General features: G+C 30.2%; 1 protein-coding gene across 2 annotated transcripts in view; it reads right to left on the bottom strand.

The window, feature by feature from the left end:
- The window catches only part of LOC124947865, a 74700-nt gene that overhangs the window by 42051 nt on the left and 22649 nt on the right, over positions 1 to 10000 (bottom strand). Inside the window, exon 1 of one of the 2 annotated variants that reach the window (XM_047490579.1) lies at positions 1942 to 1961. The exons of the other annotated variant lie outside the window; for it this stretch is intronic. The gene's annotated coding sequence lies outside the window, so the exon portion shown is untranslated. Of the gene's footprint in view, positions 1 to 1941; positions 1962 to 10000 lie in introns of those variants that run through there. 2 annotated transcript variants of the gene reach the window in all.

Raw genomic sequence — 10000 nt, 5'->3', positions numbered from 1 at the left:
CTCTCTCTCTCATCCACTTTATTGCATGGATGCTGCAACTTTCAAGGTCGTTCAACGTCCTTTACGATTTTATACTCCAACATTGTACTATAAATATATATATATATATATATATATATATATATATATTCGTATTTGATATCAAATGATCGATCAGAGATACTTTATCGATTAAAATCTTGCAAATATTTTAATAAGTATTTATTTTGGATTCTTTCTTTCTTTTTTTCTTTTCTTTTTTTTTTTTTTTTTAATTTAAATATTATAGCAGAGCTATATGTAATTTTTATAGAGATATTTATTATCTGATCGTCGAATTTTTTCAATCGATTCGTCATCGATCGATATCTCGAAAATATTGTGTTTTTTCTTTTCTTTTTTTTTCCTACAAAGTATTCCATATATTGCGAAGTATTCCATGCATCTTTGATGCATTTTCATATGTAATTAATACAATACTATAATATGTAATGAATACATAACTTTCATAGACAGAATTTTATATATATATATATATATATATATATGTGTATAAATTATATGTTAAATCACGAAATCGTTGATGGTTTTGTCATCGATCGTGATCTCTCGAAAATATTTTTATTCAATTTTTTTTCTTACATAAATCAATTTTACATTGTTTGTTATCAAATGAAAAATAAATTTCTTCGAATTTCAATTGATCGATCGATCAATTTTTTTTTTTTGACGCGAAATAATTTCTTTCTAAACGTTTCGCGTCATCGAATTGAACATGAAAGTTAATTGATTGCTTTTTTTCTTCCCCCCTCCCCCTTCCATCCTCTTTTTCTATTGTAATTTTTTTTCTTTCCCCTTTCTTTGTTTCCTTTGCAAAGTCATTTGAGGAAGAATTTACGTAGAAGCTAATAGTCGGCACGAGTTTGAAGGGGAAAATTTCTGTGAGGGTCGAGAGATCCGTAAATCATACCGTGGGGAAACAGAAAGAAAGAATGGTAGAGAGAAAGAATGAAAGAAAAAGAGAGAGAAAGAGTGAAAAGAAAAAAGAGAGAGAGAGAGACAGACGGATAGACAAAGAAAGACTTATACAAGCGTTTAATTAGAAGTTAGGTGCAAAGTACAAGAGGCGTGTTACACTTTAAGCATCCGTTCTATTTCAAGGAACGCTTATCTTTCCGCACGCTTCGAGCTACGATTAGAGATAGAAAAGAAAAAGAAGAAGAAAAAGAAGAAGAAGAGAAACAGAGAGAGAGAGAGAGAGAGAGAGAAAGAGAGAGGAGCCGCATATTTACTTGGTCGCATGACCGTTCAAGAAATTTAATACCGAGCGATCAACCGCAACGACGAGGAAACGAGGCGACGCGGAAGAACAATAGGCCTCCGTTACGTACTCTCACATATTAATGTAAACACTATGTACGTATTGTATCATCTACGTTCATTCGTGTATTTTATTATTATTAGAGTACTTACGTCCAAACAAGCGACAAGTCTATTAAAATTTTATCGATTTTAATGACTACATTAATATTTTCAATTATTCACAAATATCTAACGTTCGTAATTTTCTTATTATTTATACAATTTAAATAATAATAATAATAATATCTGATACTATATATATGTATATATATATAATACGTAAGAGAAATAAGAGATCCGTAAAAAGTTTCATGGTAATATAATGATTCGACGTTAATATTATCAATAATTCATAAATATATAACAATTATCTTGTTGTATATTGAATTTAAATAATATATTTTATATATGCATTAATATCTGTGTATGTGAGAAATATGGCAGATCAATTTTATGTAAAAATTTCAACGAGCGAAATGATAGACATTAATTATATTCAATAATTCACAAATAGATATTAACAATTATTATTTTCTTTAATACGCACAATGTTCAATTGGTCGATGTTTTTAATTATAATTTCTTCGAGATAATAATCACACGTTTGATTCTTTGAAGAAAACACCATAAGTTAGATCACTTTCAACTTTAATCCGCCATTAATCCGCCATTAATCCGCTATTAATCCGCCATTAATACGCCATTAATCAGACCGAACCGAACTGTGCGACTGTCTTCCGAGACTGTCTTAGAGATACTAACGTAACATGTTTCCTTTAAAAGTAACATAAGGTCGTTCGAAAGGGCATTGTCTATCAATTCATAATCTATCAATCCTTTGTCAAGGACTCGTTTGTTATTAATCGCTTCGTTACTATTATTTATTTATTTATCTTCTTCCAATAACATTAATGTATCCTTAACGCTTAAAGAATAGATAAATTAATAGTATTAAAAGGATCTACAAGTTATAATGAATATTTCCAAATTAATTATATATTAATAATCATTGTTCTTATTCTACTTTTATATCATTTTATTATTATTATTATTATTATTATTATTATTATTTATTATTTTATTATTATTTTATTATTAATATTTTTATTATCATTATTCCATTATTCCATTATTACTATTATTATTATTATTACTATTTATTATTTAATTATTTTATTATTATTATTTTATATATTTTCTAAAGATGGAATATACGTACGATCAGATAAATCTCATTTTATAACATTTTTATAATATTTCTTGAAGGACGAAAATTATTTCGACTCTCTCTCTCTCTCTCTCTCTCTCTCTCTCTCTCTCTCTTATATATATATATATGTAGTTCTTTCTCTTTCCTTCTTTTGACAAGATGGAAGTAGGTATGACGTAAAAACGGCTCTCGTGTAACGAGAGAACGTCGGAGACATTTACTCTGGGCGCCACATGGAACGGACCGTTATTTTCGCTTCTCGTTGCTCTTCCTTCTATCTCCCACTCCCCTCCTCTCTCTTTCTCACTCATTCTCTCTCTCTCTCTCTCTCTCTCTCAATCTCTCTTTTTCTCTCTCTCTCTCTCTCTTTCTCTTTTTTTCTCTCTCACACACTTTGTATCTCTCATTCTTTTTTCTCGCGATGAAAGAAAGAAAGGATGAACAAAAAAGAAAAAAGAAAAAAGAAAAAAGAAAAAAGAGTGAATTCGACATTTTCCAGCCGGTTCTCGCACCGAGTCCGACAACCGGCTATATAATTATCCATCTAAACAATGACGCGAGAGCAATAACGAAACTCGAACGTGTCGGGTTCTTACGGTACGTACGTACTACTCGATCGAGTGAATTATTTATAATTATAAGCTACGTGTATTACCGCTAGATAATCGTACGTACATACATATATACATACATATAATACACATATATATATATATATATATATATATATATATATATATATGTATGTATCTATAATATGATGTATTAATGACGTTTATTTAATAAAATAAAAGCTTTTTATAGATATTTATCAATTTCCCTTATTCGTATGTATGAATATGTAATACGAAACTTATTTAAATGTATCGCTGACTATAATAATAATAATAATAATAATAATAATAATAATAATAATAATAGTAATAATAATATCCAATTAAATGGGAGAAAGAAAATAATATTAATAAATGAATAAATAAATAAATAAATGATATGTAATAATAGTAATAATAATAATAATAATAATAATAATAATAATAATGATAATGATAATGATGATAATAATAATAATAAAAATTCTCTAACATTTTTCATATCTTCGAATGAATTTTTATTTTGCATTTGTAAAATCATGTTAATTTTAATTACACGATTACAACATTATTTATATTCATACTCTATTATCTATAGTTATCGCTTATCGTTATTCTCCTTCACGTAATGAAAACATCTTAACGGGGTTTATTCGAGAACGATTATTTTAAAATGAAATGAAACAAAACAAAACAAACGATACCGATGCTGATGATAATAATAATAATAATAATAATAATAATAATAATAATAATAATAATAATATAATGGAAGACGGCAAGGACGTATGCTCGACTTATCCCTTGAGGCTATCAAAGTATGCGCTTTCGAGTGCCGGATACTCGCACTCGGCTGCTCAAACTCGTCTAATTGCTGTCGGTTGACCGTTAGAGACTCACTATCGGTTGTGTATAGCATGCACACCAGCTGGCGAACGCAAAGCAATCCCGAAAGGAGTTAGGAACGGGCAATTGCAAGATATATGCATACTATACTCGATCTCTTTACTCATTACGTTCGAACGAATTGCAACGGGGTTTATATTAACCCTTTTCACCTACTTGCTCGTCAAAAATTACAATTCATTTTACTTTATTTTTTGTTAATTTCTTTGTTTCGTCTTTTTTTTTTTCTTCTTCTTCTTCTTCTTCTTCTTCTTTCAACATTACACTTATCACCGATCTCGAACTATAATAAAGATAACGAATGAATTTATTATCTGACACCTCATTATCATTTTATTTCTATTTACAAGTGAATTAAAATACTCGACACTATTCTATATATATATATATATAAGAAATTAAATAATTGAATAATAAAAACGATTGTTACTGTATCGTACAATTTTAATAGGATCAATCGTTTTGTTTTCCTTTTTTGTTTGTTTGTATGGTCCTTTTTTTCTTTTTCTTTTTTTAATTATTTTTTTTTTCCTTTTTTACTTTTTCATTAATAATTTTTTAATTCAACGTTCCAAGAAAGTCGAACGTAGAAATTGTACCCTCCCTCACTCCCTTTCTCCTTGTCCCCCATCCCGTCCCATGCTTACCCTCAACTAACGATCTCTTTTTTTTCGTCCAACAACGACGAATCGCTTCTAAGAATGATACGAAGCCCATCGTTTTACTACCCCCGAAGGAATAAGAGTATAAAGATGCACCTTCCTAGATAGGCGTCGATTCTTCGAAGCGAGCTACATCTATATCCTTCCGTTTTCCCTTAAAGGAATAATGAGACAATATTTTCGAACCTTCTTCAATTATTTTCTCTTAGATTTACGCTAATTCAGAGTTATATATTATTTTTCCTCCCTCCCCCCCCCCTCCGCCTCCTATCCCCTCTTTTTCTTTTTGCTTTTTCTTTCTCTTTCTTTCTTTCTTTCTTTCTCTTTCTTTTCTTGCAATATACGTGTAAGAGTAAGAGAGAGAAAGATGTAACGTGTTTTCATTAATATTTTATACGATTACAAATGATGTTATATTATGTATGATTTTAAAATAATACTTTTTAAATTATATTTAAAATTAAACAATCTTCAAATAATATTTTTAAAATAATTATACCTTTTTATATCATTAAGTATATACATATATATTTATATACATATATATATATATATATATATATATATATGTGTATGTCTATCTGTATTACTTAATTATACACGAAATAGTTCAACTATAATTTGATTAAGAAGAAAAATTTTTTGTTTTAATATGTATGTATTTTTTGTTTCATAAAAATCAAACAAAAAAAAGGAAAAAAAAAAAAAAAGAAAGGAAAGAAAAGAGAAAAAAAAATAAATAAAACATGCGCACACGCGTACACATAAAAGAGAGAAAGAGAGAAGAATAAAGAATGATAAAAAAATAAGAAAGGTAAAGGAGAAGTTGAAGTAAGAGGTCAAACTGGTCATTAGTTTTACGAGCCTTTAATCATAAGAGAGAGAGAGAGAGAGAGAGAGAGAGAGAGAGAGAAAGAAAGAAAGAGAGAGGGAGAGAGAGAGAGAGAGAGAGAAAGAGAGAGAGATAGTATGGAAAGGTTTCTCGAAAGGGAAACATATTACGAAGAAAGAGATAGTACTATCCCTTCCTTCAAAGAGAAAGAGAAAAAGAGAGAGCAAGAGAGAGAGAGAAAGAGAGAGAGAGAGAGAAAGGAGAAGATCGTCGGACATTAAAATTCTCTTCTCTCCCACGACGTTTCGCATTGGTTGGCACGTCGAAAAATGATTTACTCTTTTATTACCGTCATCCTGCCGCTACCGTTCTTACATAAATGCGATTAGTGCTCCCATAGCCAGAGAAGAATCTTTTCTTGCCGATTCATTCGAGACCGAGGACGTACCTACACACTATCTGCATTCTCTTGAACGTAATAATTCCCTTCCATACGTTAATAAACTGGACGAAGTAAATGGAAAAATAAAGATGTAAGAAACAAAATTCATTTCCTGGGACATTGTTTCTTATGAGAAAAATAAATAAATATATATATATATACATAAATAAATAATTAAATATATACATAGTTAGGTATATGAATTTTATGCGAACAATTAAATTGAAATACGAAATTAAATAGATAATTAGATAGATAGAGCGAATGTATCTAAACGAAATATTTTATATGAGTGTAAATAATATAGAGAGAGAGAGAGAGAGAGAGAGAGAGAGAGAGAGAGAGAGAGAGAAATATTAGGTTGGTGCGTATGAAATGTCGGATTTTCTTTAATATATTCACTTAAGAATCCGACATTTCATTCGCACCAACCTAATATATACACGATTGGTCAAAAGTTCTTAGGGGGAGGGGGGTGGGGGATTTTTAAAAATCAGTTTACTCCTTTCGCGATGAAATTTTTTAAGATCACTTTTTTTTCCGTTCCTTTCTAAATATTATAAAACTCAAAGTCTTAAAAAATCTTTCCGATTGTTAATCTTGATCTTTTTTAATATCACGTAGACACTTTCAATCGATTTAAAGACTTTTAATTCAATCTATAATATGTATCTATGTACAGTTATATATAAGATTTGAGAAAGAGATTTAAATTAAGAAAAAAAAGTGAAAAATAGAAAAGAATAAAAAGAGAAAAAAGAAAAAATTTAAAGGAAAGAAAAGAAATATGAAAATTGCATTTTACATATGAACGTAAAGAAAGAGATAGAGAAAGAGACATAGAGAGAGAGAGAGACAGAGAGAGAGACAGAAATATATATATATATATATATATATATATTTATATTTATGATTCGAAAAAAAGATAAAATAAAATTACTAGAATTAATTAATTAAGTACATGGTTTGAAGTTTACAAGTCTAATTCTCCTTCCGAAAGACGCAGCCTCTGAAACGACCTAATTTGCCTTCTCTCTCTCTCTCTCTCTCTCTCTCTCACTCTTTCTATTTATCTATCTCTATCTCTCTCTCTTTTACCACTTAAGATATTCTCTTCTCGGAGACAATTAAATTTTCTACGAGGCCGAGGCTTCTCTAGCACGGTGAAAATTGCCGGTTAGGCTGGTAACGTTGAGCGAGTAAGTGGCAAAAAATCGGTCGCGTTTGTAGGTCTAACGCGCATCACTCCCGATTCGAACACAATAGAGATGAGTTCTCATTCGAGGTCGCGTGATAATTATAATTGTATGTGACTTAATTCTGCGAATGGATTGTTTGTAGAACGAAAGATCTAATGAAAACATATATATATATATATATATACATATGTGTGCGTAGATAACATATGTACGTACGTACACGTACTTAAGTATACAGGTGTATATCTATGCTTTATACCGATAATTATGTCGTATCTAATCGTTCTCATTCGATTCTAATATTAATGAATAACAAATGCGCGTTTCTCTTTTTTTCTTTTTTTTTTTTTTTTTTTTTTTTCTCTCAAAAGATCACAACATTGACAGAAGAAAAATAATAGAAATTCTTTTTTCTCCCTTTCCGTCAATCGATTTTAATCGAGTATCGAAATAAAATGATGACATAGGAAAATATTGACGATCGAAAATCAATAGATTATCGTATATAAATCGTACGATTCGATTTATTTCGTATTCATTATCGACCAGCAAGTTTATATTTATTTCGATATTATCGTAACTTTGAGAAAAATATGTGGATTGAAAAAAAGGAAAAACAAAAAGAAAAAGAAAAGAAAAAGAAAGAAAATGACGAGGCGAAACTTTTTGGACCATGGTAGAAAGAGAGAGAGAGAGAGAAGGAGAGGGGAAAAAAAAAGAAATGATCTCGTCCGCAGGCAGTTACAGATCGTTAGATCGAGCCCTGTTAATGCGCATTTACCATCAGACCGATCTCGATTCAGTCTCCTGTGATCGTTCGTGCAAACCGTGGAAACTGTGAGAACGAGCCCGGGGCTTATTTGCGGCTACGGGAATACTCACGTCCCTTACGCCGTTTCAAATAAACATTGTATTTCAATAACTCTTTATTAATGCAAAATTTCCTTTAAATACAAAAAAAAAAAAAAAAAGAAAAGAAAAAAGAAAAAGGGAAAAAGAAAATAAAACAAATCGAATTTAATACGCTTACGGATCGCTTTCGATATTGTCGAATGCTTGACTTGTACTACTTGAAGGATTAACAACATCAATCGATCGATCGATCAATCAATCAAAATCGAATAATTTCTCACGAAAAGAAATTATTTTCCAATAACGAAACATCGTCGTTACGAAACAAAAGAGAAAAGTGAGGACAAAGGAAAATCATAATAATAATAATAATAATAATAATAATAATAATAATAATAATAATAAAGAAAAGGAAAGAAAAAAATTACAAGGACCCAACGAAACAATGGAACAATTGACATGTATTTGTATTACTTTGAGATGAGTCAAAAGTTTTTAATCGAATTTGAAAATATTAATATTGATTTTTTACGAGATTCTTTTTTTTTTTTTTTCTTTTTTCCTCCCCTGGGGAAAATCTTTCTCGTCCCTTTTTCTATATAACGAAATGATTAACTGATAAAATTAATACGTAAAAAAGATTTCGTTTATATTAACGTCGTGTCCGTGTAATTGCGTAACGACGTATACTAAGAGTTAACTTGATAGATATAATAAGAAAGAGAGAGAGAGAGAGAGAGAAGAGGCACCGTTAGAACGACTGACACGTTGTTACCCTAACGTCTAAGTCATACTATTGGTCCGTAAAACGATCTAACGAATGCATCGCCCACGGCTTCTCCTTTTTACAAACAACGAAAAAGGTAAAACAATTTCAAAAGAGTAGTATGAAAGTTGGTATGTGTCTATCCACATATATGTATACTTATGTGTAATGCGTGCATGCATGTATGTATCTATGTATGTATATATGTACGTTGTATACGTACGTATCTATGTGATTATTTATCATTTTAGTAGGTCGTAAATAACTTCGTCGGTGGTGTCGATGTAAGATCATGGTGGATGGTGGGATATGGTGAGAGATGGTGGCAATGATTTTCAACAGGATGTTGTAACGTTTCATTTTGTAGAAGAAAACGTCGAGACGGGTTCAGGGCGTCAACGAGTAGCCTTGGCTAAGGACGTGACCCTGAAATTCAACGTGAAAACGACCTTGCCTGCCTCCGGGCTAATTTCTTCTCTCTCTCTCTCTCTCTATCTATCTCTATCTCTATCTCTGTCTATCTATCTATCTATATATCTATATATCTATCTATTTATCTTTCTCTCGTTCACTCACGCTCATGTAATCGTACGGTCTCGAAAATAATGAGATATAAGTCTCATGGCAGGTGTATACTATCATTTGACGATTTTCTTACAACTCTAAACCAACGGCACGATTCTCGCTCGATGATAACGGATCGGTTAGAATCGTAAGGTCGACGGCACGCTCGGTTAACCACTGGCTAGACTTCCGCTGAAAGAGAAGAAGATGAAGAAATGGGATAGATAGATAGATAGATAGATAGATAGATAGATAGATAGATAGATAGAAAACAAAGAGAGAGAGAGAGAGAGAGAAGATGACGAGAGAAATTAGACAATGTCGATGATCCATTTTTTATTTATTTTTTCATTTCCTTTTTTTTTTTTTTTTTTTTTTTATTTTTTCATCCTTTTTTTCTTTGTTCTGGCTTAGGCAATCAATTATTATAATTATTCCTGAATTTTTTAATTTTATTTTCGTATTGTTTAGTATTTAAAAAAGAAAAAAAAAAAAAAAAGAAAAGAGAAATCGTAAGTTAAAAATGAGAGAATATTTTTCGTATATTTTCTTAAAATTCGAATATACTTTTTTTGATTTTAAAAAGATTGAAAAAAGGATGAAAGAAGAGAGAATAATTAGAAATGTTAAATA

Source organism: Vespa velutina, chromosome 3, assembly GCF_912470025.1.
Source record: "Vespa velutina chromosome 3, iVesVel2.1, whole genome shotgun sequence".
Classification (NCBI taxonomy): domain Eukaryota; kingdom Metazoa; phylum Arthropoda; class Insecta; order Hymenoptera; family Vespidae; genus Vespa; species Vespa velutina.
Note: the sequence above shows the minus strand (reverse complement) of the source record. Positions and strands in the feature narration are given on the sequence as shown.